The sequence below is a fragment of the Dermochelys coriacea genome, chromosome 14 (genome assembly GCF_009764565.3).
Source record: "Dermochelys coriacea isolate rDerCor1 chromosome 14, rDerCor1.pri.v4, whole genome shotgun sequence".
In the NCBI taxonomy this organism is placed as follows: domain Eukaryota; kingdom Metazoa; phylum Chordata; order Testudines; family Dermochelyidae; genus Dermochelys; species Dermochelys coriacea.
The window spans coordinates 23,698,103-23,715,389 of record NC_050081.1 but is presented as its reverse complement, the minus strand read 5'-3'; the positions used below and the strand labels follow the sequence as shown (position 1 = coordinate 23,715,389).

At 48.3% G+C, this 17,287-nt stretch overlaps 1 protein-coding gene across 3 annotated transcripts in view; it reads right to left on the bottom strand.

Moving 5' to 3' along the window:
* The window catches only part of PIK3R6 (phosphoinositide-3-kinase regulatory subunit 6), a 62,092-nt gene extending 46,120 nt beyond the window's left edge, over positions 1-15,972 (bottom strand). Inside the window, exon 1 of one of the 3 annotated variants that reach the window (XM_043496452.1) lies at positions 15,540-15,972. The gene's annotated coding sequence lies outside the window, so the exon portion shown is untranslated. Of the gene's footprint in view, positions 1-10,796; positions 11,145-15,539 lie in introns of those variants that run through there. The other 2 variants (XM_038372664.2, XM_043496453.1) reach the window with 2 other exon arrangements.
* Positions 15,973-17,287: the final 1,315 nt, after the last annotated feature.

The window sequence follows — 17,287 nt, the reverse complement described above, 5'->3', positions numbered from 1 at the left end:
AATGCCAATGACTAGCACTAGTTAGGAACTTGCTGATGAAACAACTTTTTGACAAAATATGCAAACAAAATATTTCATCTTGGGTTGGTCTGACATTAAACTATATCTGCCTTGGGTCCTGCAATGCCTTGTGGAAGCTGTATTCAAGGTGCATCATGCTCTCATTTTCCCGTGAGCTCCTGGTCCAGACTACATCTCCCATAATGCAATGCAGTCACCCCTCTGCCTGAGCCACGTGCTGCATTATGGGAGTCACATGACTGTGAGGAGAGCAGATTGGTTCCTGCTGAGAGTGGCGGGAGCACAAATTAAAGGTTCGCGCTCTGGACCCGCTTGAGTTACTCCCCCCCACCCTCTGGCCATGTCTCACCCCTCTTATCCTTAGTGGCCCTCCCTGCAGCTCCCAGCTGTTTGCTGCTGCCTTTCCCCAGGACCGCAGCTTGCAGCTCACCAGCTCCAGGAGGGGGCCCAGGCAGCAAACCCTGGCAGAAATCTGGGGGGGTACATGACCCCACATGCCCCCCATGTGTCGCCTCTGATTGTGAGTGCATGTGATTTAACATCAAATAGATCTGACCCAAAATGTTTCGACATTTCCAAATCTAAATTTTTCAAAAATTTTCACTTTGCTAAAAATTTGGACTTTTTGTCCTGCTTCAGGATGAAAACAAATGTCAAAATGTCAGATTTTTCCACAGGATGGAAACTGATTTTTGCTTAACTCAGTTGATGACACTTTAAGTGCACAATAACCAGGTGGCAGGCGGGCATTGGGGATTGTGCCTTCTAGTGCCAAATGGTACAGCAGGGTGTGGAGAAGAAACGTGTGTCCCACATCAGTGGTTCCCAGCTTGTTCCATACTGGGACCCTGTGCCCTCCTAGCAATATAGGAAAGGCAGCATGACTGCAGCTCTGTGACACCTGTCTGCAACCCCCAGGCTGAGAACCTCTGTCCTACAGCCTTGCACATTTATCTACAGAAACAACCAGGAGGGAAACAGAACAGGCCAAGCAGTGTCGGCGTCAGAGAAATAACATCAGGTAGCTACCCAGCTGTAACACTTGAGCTAAGGAGAGTGGCTGGTCATTGAAATCTGATGGTTTAAGAGCCCACTGTCCAAGGGCAGAAAGAGAGAAACAGCCATGACATCCTGGAGGCAGTGGTGTAGATCACCCAGCTCTCATTAGGGCAGCAGGAAGGTGACTTGAACCTGATCTCAGGTTGATAACCTTGGGGGAATAAACGGAGCCCTGAAAATCTGCTTCATATCTGCGGACCATTTTTGCAGATGGTGGATTGGATACAGATAGAACCGCGCAGGGCTCTACTCACCGACGGTGCCTGAACCATGGTGTCCGCCTCGGGCAGCCCAGAGGGCACAGTGCGCTCGGGGATGGCGGTCAGCAGCCAGTGATTGGGGCTGGGCGGCAGGTCGGAGTCGGGGGCTGTTCAGCAGCTCAGGCCCCTCCGCAGCGCCAGTGTCCCCACCATGGTCATGGGGATTGGAGTAGGCGGGGCCCCTCTGCCCACCCCTGTGCCCCACTGTGATGCAACAGGCACTGCTGCTGCCGTCGCTTACAAGCCCCCGGGAACAGCACATGATGCAATGTCCCTTCCCCCAACCCCCTTTAGCACTGCCCCTTCTCCTTGAGACCCCCATCTGCACGCTGCTCCTTACCCCAGTCCCCACCCTCGCGCTGCGTCTTCCCTGCAAGACCCCACACCCCCAGTCTTTTACCCCTCCCCCCGCCCCACGTCGCTAGTCCTTGTGAGACAGCTTGCTGGGGCAGTGCAGATGTGAATACAGGTAAAAGACAGCTAGCAGATTGCAGGTTGATCCTGGCAGATGCAGATCAGATGTGGATCCACATTTTTGTATCCACACAGGCCTCAATAAATTCACAGCATTTGCTCTCTGGAGACTGTGATAACTGCTCAGTTCTCAATGCAGTGTCACCGCTGGACTGGGGAGGGGGACAAAGGGGGAAGACAGACAGACAGATGGACATCACCAAGAGATTGAACTTGGAGAGGTACAGTCAGCCAAGGGAACTGGGGAGCAGGAGAATTATACTATAGGGCCCAATCCTGTGAACAATTACTACCAAGCCAAGTGCTTATTGCCATTATGGGATTGCCCATGTAGTGAGCCCCATGCAGGACAGGGCCCTTCTAGATCAATATGCATGACTCACTGAGAGCGTGCTGCTGTTCAATTAATAAAATGTTTCCTGCAAAATCTGCAGGTTGCAAAATCTATCCCGCCCCCTCCAGTATTTATTTCTGGCTCCAGGCACTGGGAACCAGACCTGGCTCTCTGCCATTCATGCTGACTTCCACTACTCCCTCGGCAGCAGCCTGCTCCCAGTTAGCACAGCTTTGGAAGCACCCTGCATTGGGGTGGGGGAGTTCCAATCCTGATGGCAGCATGCACTGTTCCAGCAGCAGATGGAAGAGCAGAGACAAGAGCCAGAGAGAATAAGAGGCAAAAGCTCCACACGATCTTCCTGGGATCCATTTCTAAGAAGCCCCCTCCCTCTCCATGCAGCCTGGGTGGTAGTGCAGTCTAGGAACTACAGCTGGGAGTGGATTCTGTCCCTGACTTGGCATTGACACAGTGTCGCTTTGAGGGAGTCACTTTGCTTTTATGTGCCTCAGTTTCCCAATCAGCAGAGTGGGGGATAACACTATTCCCCTCATGTATGGGGAGTTGCTTGGCTTAATTCATTCATGTCTGGAAAGTGCTTTCAGATCCTCAGAGGGAAGGCAAATGGCTAATTATTATTATTAAGTGAGTCAATACCTCGCCTCTCCCGAGCTCTGAGTGGGAGGAGGGCTCCAACTACAACAGCGCTTCCTGAGAGTGCACAGTGCTGCTCTGTTCAGATTTCTCGAGAGCATTGCCACACGTCCACCCAGCCTCCTTATCTCGCTCAGGCTAGCGTTCACCTTGACGGCAGCACAGCACACTTCACTTTTTCTACTTCTCTCTTTCCATCTTTGGACAGTGTGATCAAGCAACTTGAGAGCGGCCCCTTGCCCAAAGATTACACAGCAGCCTTGCAAGCGGTGTTACTGAAGGCATTTGGTAATAAATAGCTCAACAATTGGAGACACTGCCTACCAGCACCACAGCCATTTGGTAATAAATAGTTCAACAATTGGAGACACTGCCTACCAGCAACACACGCAAGAGTGCTGCAATCCGGTTGTGGAGCTCACCCCTGGCAGGGGCCAGGCTAATGGCCGGCACTTAATCCTCAAAACAGGGGCACAAGTTCATGGGGGCACTTTCAGAGTCACTTCTCTGACTATATTGGTGTCTCAGAGTTAAAAATAAATGTCCAGTGAGTCAGTCATTAACCTGGAGATGCGTGGGCTTACACCAATGACAAGTGCTGAGGGACTCTCGCTGTCTTGATGTGTTCCTCTGTTCTATTTTTAAGGTGTACGTCAAGTACCTATAGTGAATACAGCCGTCTCCACTTCCTCTTCGCTACCTCTTATTTTGACCACAGAGGCAACAAATACCCCCAGCCTCCTGAGCTCATGCTGCTCAGCTCTGTCTAGAAAACTGCAGCTCATAGACTAAATATCCACTAGCTTCACACTTCTCTCCCTCCACCCAATACACATTAATACGGTACAGGAAAACAGCAAACTTTCCTTGGGCCTATCCCATGGAAGCCATCTTGAGGCCTAAAACCATCCCTTCCTCTCCACTGCCTGGAAACGGTCAGAGGCCTTTTGGGGGAACCAGCTAGCTTGCCCTGGTCACCCAAAGATCTGTCTTCTATAGCCTAGCTCCAAGTATGTGGGGCTGCCATGCAGGGGTAGACACCCCACTGCCAGGAGAGACTCACAAACTCTGTTCAAAGAACAAGTTCCCATTTCTTATTAAATACATGATTCTGCATCTGGGCACACAGATGGGACCTGGCTCTAGAGGCCCTGGTCTCTGGACAGTAGTGGAAGAACCTTATATAGTGCTTCCAATATCACCAAATCCTAGCCTTCCAAAATCACTTGAGTCACATTTTCAGGCTTTTCTGTGCAAAGACGAGGACTAGAAACTTACTCACTTTATTTTTAAGTGGAGATTCTCCCATAGTCACATGGCTCCAGGAACTGGAGCTTCAGGAAAAACACCAGGCATTGCAGAATTTGTAAGAAAATCTCCAGAGTTAGCAACACCACTCGTCCTGTCGATTTCTGTATGATTCTATTTTTAAAAAGTGAATTTACTGCTGGAAAAGGTACCAGCCCACCTGCCCCAGACACTGGAATGCTCTCATTATCCACAGAACAGGTACAGAGTGGGGAAGCCTCCTTCATATTGCTACAATGACTGCACCACTGATCTCTACCTCCTCTAACCCCTGGAGGTTTTTCCAGGCCATGGGGTGCTCATGGACAGTGTCTCTTAAAAATGACAATTATTGTTAATGTTGCTGGTGGTTTTCCACATTCAAATCTCACCCCCAGAAGTTGGGCGGGTGAGCTTGTTTGGCCAAATTTAGAACACAATCACAAACCATGGGCTTTTAGATTTAGAAACGAGCTCCAAAAAACCTTATAGATAGGAATTCCCCATCATTCTGAGCAAATGCACTAATTTAAAACTTTGGACTCCCTCGGCTGCTGTAGAAGCAAGAAAACAAATCCTTAGCCTTTCCCCAGCAGAAGCTGAAATTTAGTTAGCAATCCCTGTTTCTTTTAAAGCAGTGTTTCCCAAACTTGGGAGGCCACTTGTTCAGGGAAATCCCCTGGTGGGCCGGGCCCATTTGTTTACTTGCCGCGTCTGCAGGTTCGGCCGATCACGGCTCCCACTGACTGCAGTTTGCTGTTCCAGGCTAATGGGGGCTGCAGGAAGGACGGCTGGCACATCCCTCGGCCCGTGCCACTTCCTGCAGCCCCCATTGGCCGAGAACAGTGAACCGCGGCCAGTGGGAGCTGCGATCGGCCGAACCTGCAGACGTGGCAGGTAAACAAACTGGCCCAGCCCGCCAGGGGCTTTCCCTGAACAAGCACGTCCCAAGTTTGGGAAACGCTGTTCTAAAGTAAAGCATTGTTTTTTCCAAAGGAAATTTAATTTGAAGTGCAGCTCCCCTCTGAAAGATTACCCTCCCCCTCCATGTATTTAGTTGTATGTTAATTTAGACAGATTAGAGACAAGAAAAACATGGAGTACTTGTGGCATCTTAGAGACTAACAAATTTATTTAGGCATTTCATGGGCTAAAATCCACTTCATCAGATGCATGCAGTGGAAAATACAGTAGGAAGATCTATATATACACACAGAGAATATGAAAAAATGGGTGTTGCCATACCAACTGTAATAAGACCAATTAATTAAGGTGGGCTATTATCAGCAGGAGAAAAAAAAAAACTTTTGTAGTGATAATCAGGATGGCCATTCACTACAAAAGTTTTTTTTTCTCCAGTGCTGATGAACACACCCAGAGCCAGCAAACATGGAACTCTCAAATGCCCTTTGGACACCATCACTTTTTGGTGGACCCACTTATTAAAGGGAAAGATTCTTTGACAAAGCATCAAAATGTGTGTGGAACCCAAGCCAGCACCCAGCTTACCCGATCTTCGTTATTATAGATGTGGGGCCAGATCCTCAGCTGGGATGAGCTTCACTGACATCAATGGAGCTGCACTGATTTACACCAGCTCAAGATCTAGTGGCTAGCTGGTGAAACAGAACATTGCAGGAGGCAGAGAACCAACCCACAGGGCTGTGCTTAGCCTTAGAAAGCAAACACTAGCATATGGCCCTGATCCTGCAGACTCAGGTACATGCTCCACTTTCTTCCCTGTAAGGGAATCCCAGTGAAGCAAATGGGACTACTCAGCTGCACAAAATCAAAAAGGTTTGTAGCATGGGAGCCTAGGGCCTGGTCCACACTAGGGGCTTCTGTTGGCACAGCTCGGTTGGCCAGAGGTGTGAGGAAGTGTGATCCTTGTCTGATATACCTGTGCCGACAGAAGTCCCTAGTGTAGAGGCAGCTATTCTGGTAAAACTGTGCTTTCACTGGTGCTGCTTATTTTGCATGTGGGAGCAGGTGGAATAAGCTATACCAGCAAAATAGCAGTTTTGCCAGTATAAGTCAAGTGCACACTAGGAGCACTTTGTTGCTACAGCAGATGTAGCCTCAGAATATTGTTCCCTCGGGCAGCCACTGGGTAGCAGCCCCAATGGGAAAGCAAGTCACTGCAGAAATATGACAATCATCTACAATTTGCTATTGTCTCCCATAACAATCCAATGAAAGCTACCGCCGTGGGCCACATCTACACTAGGAGCACTTTGTGGGTATAAGAATGGTGGTACACGCTATACCAGCAAAGGTCTCCTAGAGCAGCTGCCCTCTGGACCCATATAATAAAAACGTCCCCACAAGCAAAACAAATTATGCCAGTCAAAGCTCAGCTTTGCTGGGTGTAACTGCATCTACATTAGGGGCTCTGATGGCATGGCTCTGTTGGTCAGGGATCACATCTCATCACAACCCCTGACCAACAGAGCTCTAGTGGCAAAAGTCTGTAGTGTAGACCTGGCCTTGATATAGACAGTTTAAAAACAAATGGAGCTAGACCCCAGCATAAAACAAAGAGATATGCCAGCAGAGCACCTGATGGCTAATGATTCAGGCTCTGTTCAGTTTTTTCATGACAACTGCCTATTTTGGAAGGGTTGGTAACTCGTGCAGGACTAGAACCAGGCACATGTTATGGAAGCAGGGTCTTCGCAGGCTAGACTATTACTAATAAAAAAAGAAATTCTACAGGAAAAATGGCTCCGGGGGGGGGGGGGGAAAGGGAATTATTTCCAAAAAGAGACAAGTCTGAGGAATAATTCCTAGAAGCATCATCTCAAATGAACTCAGTCTCCCAAGCAATAAATAACATCAGAGTCCAAGAGGACTGAGACATGCCATTGCACTGTATGAATACTGCAGAACCAACAGAGTGATGGATGGAGAGGTGGAAATAGTCAACCGCAGAAACAGAGAACTCTGGAGACTAATGGGATCCAAAGAGTGAAAGACAGCAGCTATGTATAATGCTAATTTCAAGAAGGAGAATGGGCTGCGCTATTTGGAATTAATAGCTTTGAGTATTCCAGTATCTTTCTCACCAATGCCGTACACAGAGGTAAAATCATCATCATCTCCCTCCTCCTACACCCCAGCATTGTACTGGGTGCTCAGGTTGTGTTGTTTGTCCATTATGACCCTTAGATCCTTTTTCAGAGTCACTGCTGTCCAGGATACAGTCCTCCATTCTGTGGCTATAGCCTGCATTCCTTGTTCCTAGAGGCATATCTCTGCATTTGGCTGTATCGAAAAGGCAGTTGGTTTCAAAGGGCCCAGCTTCCTAAGCGATCCAGATTGCTCTGGGTGACTGCCCAGTCCTCATCATTATTTCCTGCTCTGCCAATCTTTGTTTCCATTTGCTGCTGCTTAGTGGACAATTTGTGGCTTGGAGTCATGTGGTATTTCCATTTCCACCACAATACCCACGTGCATGGCCTGCTTTGCTAGGGGCACAATTCTTGTCGTAGGGATGTCTGAGAGTAAAGCCGGAGGGTAGGCTCAGAATGGGCACAATGAATCCAAACCAGGCATTACATTCCCTGACTGATGTATGAGACATCTGCCTCATCCCTTGCCTAGTCCTGCTTAGGGTCTGAGAGGGATTACCCTGACTCCAAATCACAGGGTCAGGATCCTACATAATGCTGCACCCACACTGCTGGGTGGGTCAATAGCAGCAGGAATGGAATCTGGCACCTCTGGATCTGAAATCAGGAGCATCTGCAGCATGAGCTAAACGACGCAGCTCTAGATGTGGCGCAGTCACCACTAGAGGGGACAGAGTACCATATGGTGTGGGGTGACACATACAGGTGACCAATCTCACCACCCCATCACTGCTCTCTGGCAGCTTGAGGTCTCCTACAATAGGGACCAAAGCAAAAGTCTTTCTCTGTTGGGCTGATCTGATTTGATCGACGGGCTCCACATCCTATCAGGAAGCAGCCACTCTGCCCCTCCCTAGGGAGGTCAGGTGCAGCACATGGGGACAGAGGGAAGTTGGGCTTTTCTCCCCAAACCAGCTGCAGTGGGGAGGCAATCACCAAGTGCTGCTGAAATCAGAGGGTGAGCCAGCTCCCTCCCGAGAGAGAATGTAGGCAGAGATGTTCTCCCAGCAGAAGAATAAGGGAGGCAGCAGCAGGGCAGGGTCCACCCCCACCTGACTCCTCCTGTCACCACCCCGATCCTGTCTGTCCCCAGCTAGGTGTGATGGTTTATTTTCAGTTAGAGGCTGGTGTCTGAGCAGCTGCCAGGCCAAGGGCTACAGCTGGTTGGAAATTTCTCATCCAAACAGTTTTCTACCAGAAAATGCCATTTTGACCTTAGTCAAATTTTCAAGAAATCATGTTGGTTTGAATGAAATTGCACATAAAAAGACAGTTTTGAAATGGAAAGACTTCAGAATTTGGAATGAAAACAATTTTTGAAATGTTGAAACAGAAATTCTGCATTTCAACCAGCTCTTCCAAGGCTGCTAGTTCCAGCAGCATCTCAACTCTCTCTGTAGAGGACTTGCCCCAGCCTGTCCATTCATCACATGCGCCCGGATAGAGCTCTGCACGGGACTATATTTATTTTTAATCCCTCTCCCATCCCAGCCCACAATACTCACTCCCTGTCTCACCCGCTCTGCATTGTTTCTTGAATTTTTAATCTCGCTCCCACCTGAAAAAAATCTTAGATCCTGCAAATCCCGCAAGAGGGAGAGATTACCTCATGCTACTAAAAAAATAATAATAATTAAAAAATGATTGGTTAATATATCGTATTCATATAGGAAAGAGAAGCTCAAACAAAATAATTTCTTGAACAGGCTACTCTTGGTAAACAGACGAGAGATTTAGTGTTTTCCCGCAAATTACCGCAGTCTGTTTTTTTTGCCCACCTAATCCAGCCCGCAATAAAGTACATTTTACCCGCTCATGCTATTATTTCAGTGGGTCCTGCGGGATCCATGGGATTCCAGTCCCGCTGCAGGCCTCTGACTCCGTTTGCTAGGAGTGACTCTTCTCTTTGAGCTGGAGGCAGATGCATTCCCCTGACGTTGGATTGGGACTACAGAGCTGCTCTTGTTTACTAATTATTCATTCATTAACTCAGAGATTGCTTTAGTGCAGTGGTTTTCAAACTGTGGGTTGCGACCCAGTACTGGATCTCGGAAAGTAAGGCACTGAGTCGCGGCGGCTCTGGTCAGCACCGCCAACTGGGCCATTAAAAGTCCCGTCGGCGGTGCTGCCCGGCTAAGGCAGTCTAGTCCCTATCTGTTCTGACACTGCGCTGCACCTTGGAAGCAGCCAGCAGCAGGTCTGGCTCCTAGGCAGAGGGGCCATGAGGCCCCGTGCGCTGCCCCCACCCTGAACACTGGCTCAGCACTCCCACTGGCTGGTTCCCTGACCTTCTCCCACACCCCAACCCCCTGCCCCAGCCCTGTGCCCCCCCCAAACCCGGAGCCCCCTCCTTCACACAAACCCCTCATCCCTGGCCCCACCCCAGAGCCTGCACCCCCAGCCCAGAACCCTGACCCCCTCCCGCACCCCAACCCCCTGCCCCAGCCCAGAGCCAGTCCCACACTCTGAACCTCTCATTCCCAGCCCCATCCTACAGCCCTCACCCCAACCCTCTGCCCCAGCTCTGAGCCCCTCCCACACCCCAAACCCCTCATCCCCAGCTCTGCTGGGTCATGGGCATCAACAATTTTCTTCAACTGGGTCACCAGAAAAAAAAGTTTGAAAACCACTGCTTTAGCGTATGTGAGTATGCGCTTGTAGATGTATGTGCGTGCGTGAGTGCACATCTATGCATGACCATACGTGTGCATGTATGAGTGTGTGTATATTCATAAGCATGCATGCTCATATGTGCACACTTGTGCATATGCATGGACATATATTTTTATACATACGTGCATATGCATGTTCATATGTGTACCTGTGTGAGTGTGCAAGCACATGCAAGCATGCATGTGCATGTAGGTGTGCTGCCTCACCCATGGTTTGCTAGTGACACTACTGGTAACTCTTCTCTTCTTGCTGTCTAATTAAACTCATGCAGAGGAATGTGCAAACTGCAACCCAGTCTCCATCACTTAGGGAGCAAAATAGCAGACCAGGCTCTCTCCACTGGCCCCTGCCACACATAGCAGTGCACGGCTGAGTGCATGTCTCTGGATGGGGGCAACATTTCCAGAGTGTGACCAAAAGGAACATAACTGTGTTCCCTGTACCAGGCCCTTATAAATAACTGTCTCAAAACTCTCTCTGAGCACCAAGTGTTCTCCAGAGAGGATCTAAAGCAGGGAAAACCCTGCTCATTCTCCAGAGCCCGAAGAGAAGAGAAGCAGCTGAAGAGTTTACTATAGCGTAATACATCAAACAGGGAGGCAGAGTTGCTGACAGACAGCCTCTGCACAATCACAAGCAAAAGCCAAACAGAGCAGGGGAAACCAGCAGGGCCCATGTATTCCTCCTTCCCACCAAGAAACTTACACATGGGGATGCTTGTGGGTGGGGCGTGGAGGGGGAGTCCCCATAATTCTGGAGATGAATCCAAGTTGCCCCGCTTTCTAGGGGCCAGTCCATTTATAGGACCTCCCACATTCTGCCAAATGTAACCAGTAGCCCACATCTTGGGGGTAAAATCTCTCTCCCCTCTGTCTTGTCCCCTCCACATCAGACTGCCCTTACCTTCCCTTGGATTCTTCTGGCTTGTAGATGCAAAGCTCTCCCCAGAGCACAGAGCTCCCCCAGCATGTGCATCGCAGGGAAAATAAAGAGGAGCAGGAGCCTGTGGATGAGGCAGACCTCAGCAATGCATGGTGTGCAGGCCACGGTCCATGTTAGTCCAGAGATCAGTCATAGGAGGAATGGGCTATGCTGAAGAGCTGCAAGTCCCCTCTAGCCTTTGCATCTGCAGCCAAGTGAAAAGTGTTGCAGAGCCTGAAAGGGTTTCGCTTCTGGATTTTCTGTCTGTGAGCTCTAAACTCACTGCTCACCATGACCACAAGCCTTCCGTCCAAGAGTAGGAAGGGCCCGCAGACCCCTATGAGAGCACATGACTTATGGGGAAATGACGGCTGAGTTGACAGGGAAAATGTGACACACAACAGCAGAAGCAGAGGTGGCGCCCCAAATAACAGGTCAGTCTCATTCCCATCTTTCCCACCAGAGAGAGCCTTGCCCCCAGCACTTCGCCTGTCACTCATACCCCGATTCAATTCGTAAATCCTCTTTTAGTAATCAGATGGGAGCCGCGTTTTTAAGTGTTGTAGCTTTTTTTTTTTTTTTTTTTCCCCCCTAACTGGGTGATTCTGCTTTGTGGCACAAATGGGGATTAGATTTTCTTCTCCATTACACTCCCTTTTCTGCCAGGAGTGCAGCCATCTATGACTCATCAGCTGGGCAGGTGCAGTGTCCCTTGAAGAGAGCCTCCAGAGGGGGAGTCCAATTGAGAACTGCTTGAAAAAATGCCAGGTTTTCTTGAGGGGCAGGGATTGGGGGGGGGGGGGCATTGCAGGAAACTTTGGTGAAAAAAAAGTTTTTCTTCAATTTTCAGTAAATATACTGGATTTTCACTGATAAAAAACCCCTCTATTTTAGAAAACTGAAAGCCAACTTTCCCAGCAATTGCAGGTATATTTATGGGTCCGTTTGGCGGCTCAGAAGGCAATGCAATTAATGCAGATCAGCATGGATTTATGGAAAACAGATCCTGTCAAACTAACGATATCTTTTTTTTGAGGCGATAACAAGTTTGACTGCTAAAAGTAATAGTGTTGAGAGGGCCATCCCAGGGCGGGAGAAGGTCTGGGACATAGGCGCCAAATTTCTAATCTGCCAGGGGGTGCTCTGCCCAGGCCCTGCCCCCATTCCACCTCTTCCCCCAAGGCCCCACCCCATCTCTTCCCCCCCTCTTCCTGCTCCCACCCCACCTCTTCCCCGCCCAGTTCTGCCCCCTCCCCTGAGCACGCTGCACCGTCGCTCCTCTTTCCTCCCCCCACCAGCACCAAAAGAAATCTGATGAGGTTCAGCAAGGACAAGTGCAGAGTCCTGCACTTAGGACGGAAGAATCCCATGCACTGCTACAGGTTGGGGACCGACTGGCTAAGCGGCAGTTCTGCAGAAAAGGACCTGGGGATTACAGTGGATGACAAGCTGGATACGAGTCAACAGAATCCTGATCCCCATCAGTTGGCTAGTGCCTGGAGATGACCAGCCCTTACCAGCTTTCCTGTGTGTCAGGGCGCCTGTCACCCCTAACCAGCCAAACCTATTGATGTGGCACCTTAGAGACTAACAAATTTATTTGGGCATAAGCTTTTGTGGGCTAAAACCCCCTTCATCAGATATAGGGAGTGAAAAATACAGTAAGCAGTATATATATACAGCACATGAAAAGATGGGAGTTGCCTTACCAAGTGGGGGGTCAGTGCTAATGAGGCCAATTCAATTAAGGTGGAAGTGGCCTATTCTCAACAGTTGACAAGAAGGGGTAAATATCAATAGAGGGGAAATTACTTTTATAGTGCTAATGAGGCCAATGCAATCAAGATGGACGTCGGCCATTTCCAACAGTTCAACTTTCAACTGTTGAAAGTGACCAATATCCACCTTGATTGCATTGGCCTTGTTAGCACTACAAAAGTAATTTTCCCTCTCTTGATATTCACCCCATCTTGTCAACTGTTGAGAATAGGCCACTTCCACCTTAACTGAATTGACCTCGTTAGCACTGACCCCCAACTTAGTAAGGCAACTCCCATCTTTTCATGTGCTGTATATATATATACACTGCTTACTGTATTGTTCACTCCATGAATCTGATGAAGTGGGTTTTAGCCCACAAAAGCTTATGCCCAAATAAATGTGTTAGTCTCTAAGGTGCCACAAGGACTCCTAGTTGTTTTTGCTGATACAGACGAACACAGCTACCACTCTGAAACCTGTCACCTATTGATGCGTGGCAGAAGAACAGCTTTTTGGTTGCCATGTTCCCCTGGGAGTGGTGGAATTTATTCCTCTCCCATTGGAGTTTTGCAGACACACAGCAGCCTGTAGGAGATACTCAGCACTTTGCAGGATTGAGCCCCTTGCCACTACCACTATGTTACATGAATGTCAAAACAATCATAGTGTGGGTTTGCCAGTACTGGACAAGTGTTCTAAGGGAGGTTGTAGAATCCCCATTATGGGTTTTTTTTAAAAAACAGGTTGGACAAACACCTGTCAGGGATGGTCTAGGTTTCTTTGGTCTGGCCTCAGTGCAGAGGGCTGGACTAGATGACTCTCGAGGTCCCATCCAGTCCTACATTTCTATGATTCTAAAACCAGTGCACTAAACAAAAGGTAGACCAAGACACATCTGGACCTGGAGCTGAGCTTCCTTAAAGTTTGGCTTTAGGGTTTTGGATGGGTCTCCTCTGTGTAAAGAAATTATGCTATCTCCGTAGAGACAGCTTGCTGGCTCATGGTGATGAGTAGATGCCTTCCTCTCTGTTGTTCAAGCCGCATTGTAGTGAGAGTGAGCGATACAGAGCCACAATGTTCAGTAAAAAGGCACAAGAGCCTGTTATCAGCTTTTCCCATTTATACATGTAGGTAAAAAGCACGTTCCCTATGGATTGCTTCTAAATGCATTTACAGAGAAGATCCTGAAAATCTAATAGGGGCTACCCAGGCATAAGCAGCAGGCTGAGAAGTATGTTTGTGCCATGATGTCTTGGCAAGCACACACTGACTTTAGAGAAATCTGCACACAGAATATTAAACACCATGGGTTTCATCTTAGAATCATAGAACTGGAAGGGATCTTGAGAGGTCACTAGTCCAGTCCCCTTCACTCAAGACAGGACTAAGTATTATCTAGACCATCCCTGGCAGGTGTTTGTCCAACCTGCTCTTAAAAATCCCCAATGATGGAGATTCCACAACCTCCCTAGGCAATTTATTCCAGTGCTTAACCGGACAGGAAGTTTTTCCCTAATGTCCAACCTAAACGGCCCCTGCTGCAGTTTAAGCCCATTGCTTCTTGTCCTATCCTCAGAGGTTAGGAAGAACAATTTTTCTCCCTCCTCCTTGTAACAACCTTTTATGTACTTGAAAACTGTTATGTCCCCTCTCAATCTTCTCTTCTCCAGACTAAACAAATCCAATTTTTTCAATCTTCCCTCATAGGTCATGTTTTCTCGACCTTTAAATCATTTTTGTTGCTCTTCTCTGGACTTTCTCCAATTTGTCCACATCTTTCCTGAAATGTGGTGCCCAGAACTGGACACAATACTCCAGTTGAGGACTAATCAGCACAGAGTAGAGCAGAAGAATTAATTCTCGTGTCTTGCTTACAATACTCCTGCTAATCCATCCCAGAATGATGTTTGCTTTTTTTGCAACAGTGTTACCCTGTTGACTCACATTTAGCTTGTGATCCACTATGACCCCCAGATCCCTTTCCACAGTACTCCTTCCTAGGCAATCATTTCCCATTTGGTATGTGTGCAACTGATTGTTCCTTCCTAAGTGGCGTACTTTGCATTTTCCTTATTGGATTTCACCCTATTTACTTCAGACCATTTCTCCAGTTTGTCCATTTTGAATTTTAATCCTGTCCTCCAAAACACTTGCAACCCCTCCCAGCTTGGTATCGTCTGCAAACTTTATAAGTGTACTCTCTATGCCATTATCTAAATCATTGATGAAGATATTGAACAGAAGTCAGTGGCAAAACTCCCACTGGCTTTTATCTAGGAAGAATTTCATCCTCAGAGCTGCTTGAAAGTTGCAGCACTGCAGTTATTATTCCCCAAAGTCCCTGGTATCGCTGTCGGTATTATAGCTGTGAATTTGGGGATTTCTTCCCGAGTGTGGCATTCACGGTCTCACCCTTCAACTCCCTAACTCAAGCAACTGCCTTTCTTTCACCGGCCACACGTCTAGTCTGTGATGAGAAGAGTTTTCACAGCATTGGGTGTCAAATTATGAGTAAAAAACTACACATCCTGGAGGGTGCCTGGAACAGTCCAGTGCCAAAAACTTAAAAAAAATGACAAAACCAGGAAAATAGTCTCTCTCCTAAAACCCCCTCTATTAACCAACGTGTAGAGTTGGGTCATGCACTGCCAGAGAAATGCGCCCACAAGTTTTAGGAGAGTTATATATAGTCCAGCTGCAAAGCCAGGCTCTCAGGTCTTGGACATTGGTGTATTTACACAAATTCAGTAAGCTAAGTACATTCCGTTTATCTTGATTACCAGCACAAGCGGCTACATTTGCAAGGGAAATTTAATTGGGAACAGAGTGTGAAAGACACCCCCGTCCCCGTCCCCCCCAGCTTCCTCCCTGCCAATCACTGCTCCAATCCAAAAGCACTAATCACATTGCAGAAATCAATACCCTGGCTTGCTACCAATGTGGAGAATGAATTCGTACAAATACCGGCCCAGGTGATCGGTCCCGAGCCGTCCTGCATGGTGAGGCGGTGAGTCTGAAGCCGCGGGGCAACAGGCAGAAGCATGTGTCGGTGCTGGCTCGCCACGCTATGACAGGTGTCCCTTGGAGCGGATCAGCATTCACCCCCCCACCCTGCACGGCTGCACCGTGCTCTCTCGCAGCCACTTAAGAGCGAGATCAGTTGTGAAAGTAACACATGAAGCGCTTGACTCTAAAGTTACAGAGCTCTCACTCGGTGCTTGCCCAGCTGGAGTTTCCTTTTAGCTCCAGTGAAAGCTGCAGGAGCAGAAAGTATCAAATGGGACCCTTTGTTTGCTGGAAGGGAGCAGGGCAGCTGTGGAAAGGCAGATCCACCCCCTCCCTGGGTTTCAGAGCTTGGTTCCAGCCCCAGTCCAAACATCTACACTGAGTCAGTTGACCTGGGCTCTGAGACTGGCTGCCATGGGGTTGGGGTTTTTTTGCTGCACCTCTCCCTGTCTCTCTTTCCTAGACCTTAGCCATTCCCTGCCACTCACTGCTGCTGCTTTACAGCCCCTTGTGATTCTGTGCTGGGTGCGTGGGGCTCTGCCGTTGCAAACAACAGGAGTCTGATTCTACACACTGCAACTTGTGCCATCAGTTACACCGGTGCAAAGGATAGATAAAATAGTAGGTCGGCATTCCCCACTCACTGACACCAGAGGTAGCATTTCATGACCATTTTGCACTCACTGGGCAGATTCTCTTCTCACACTGGTTTTACACTCATTGACTCCAATGGAGTTACTCCTGATTTAGGGCCAGATCCTGGGGTCTGGTCGAACTGTATGCAGCACAGGTTGGGGTGTGTGTACAAAGGAGGCATAAAGCATGCATTGTATTCTCCATTCCTGGAGCCACTGTGAGCAGCGTTACTTTCCATGCAATAATTTCAGGTTTCAGAGTAGCAGCCGTGTTAGTCTGTATTCGCAAAAAGAAAAGCAGTACTTGTGGCACCTTAGAGACTAACAAATTTATTAGAGCATAAGCTTTCGTGAACTACAGCTCACTTCATCGGTGCATCCGATGAAGTGAGCTGTAGTTCACGAAAGCTTATGCTCTAATAAATTTGTTAGTCTCTAAGGTGCCACAAGTACATGCAATAATTTATAGCAGTCCAAGGGCTGTTCTAATGTATGCCTCCTGCTAATGGACCCAAGGATCAAAACCACAGCCAGGGATAAAGACTGTATAAGGCCTTGCCCCATTTGGCTGCAGCAGGAAGAGGGTGACATAAAAACCCAAAGATACTGAACAATAGTTCAGGAAAAGGAGGATGCAGAGAGACATTGGTGTGGTGCGGCCACGAGCCCTTTATGTTCATTGCTGCTTGAGTCTGAAGTCACAACTAAAACTGAGCAAAACTTTCATTATGAAACCCCAAAACCACATAAAATTCAGCTAGGTCCAGGTTTCATTTTACAGATTCAAATAGGTTACTGGGGTGCAGGAGACTCTAAAGAAAGGGAGAGACCGCCTGGGTCCAGTTTAAAGCAAGTTTGGGCTGATTTATGGTTTCACCTCAAACCTGGCTAAACTTGTGGTTTTGGCTGGTTCTGATATGAAACTAGATGCCCTCACTCCGGCACCACTCCTAGGGACATAGATGACAAGCTCAGACTTTGCTTTCAGGCAGGACCGCTTCATGTTCCCTGCTCTTATGAGGATCATTCCTGCCAGGGAACTCATATTTGCAGAGAGCAAATACGGGGGAA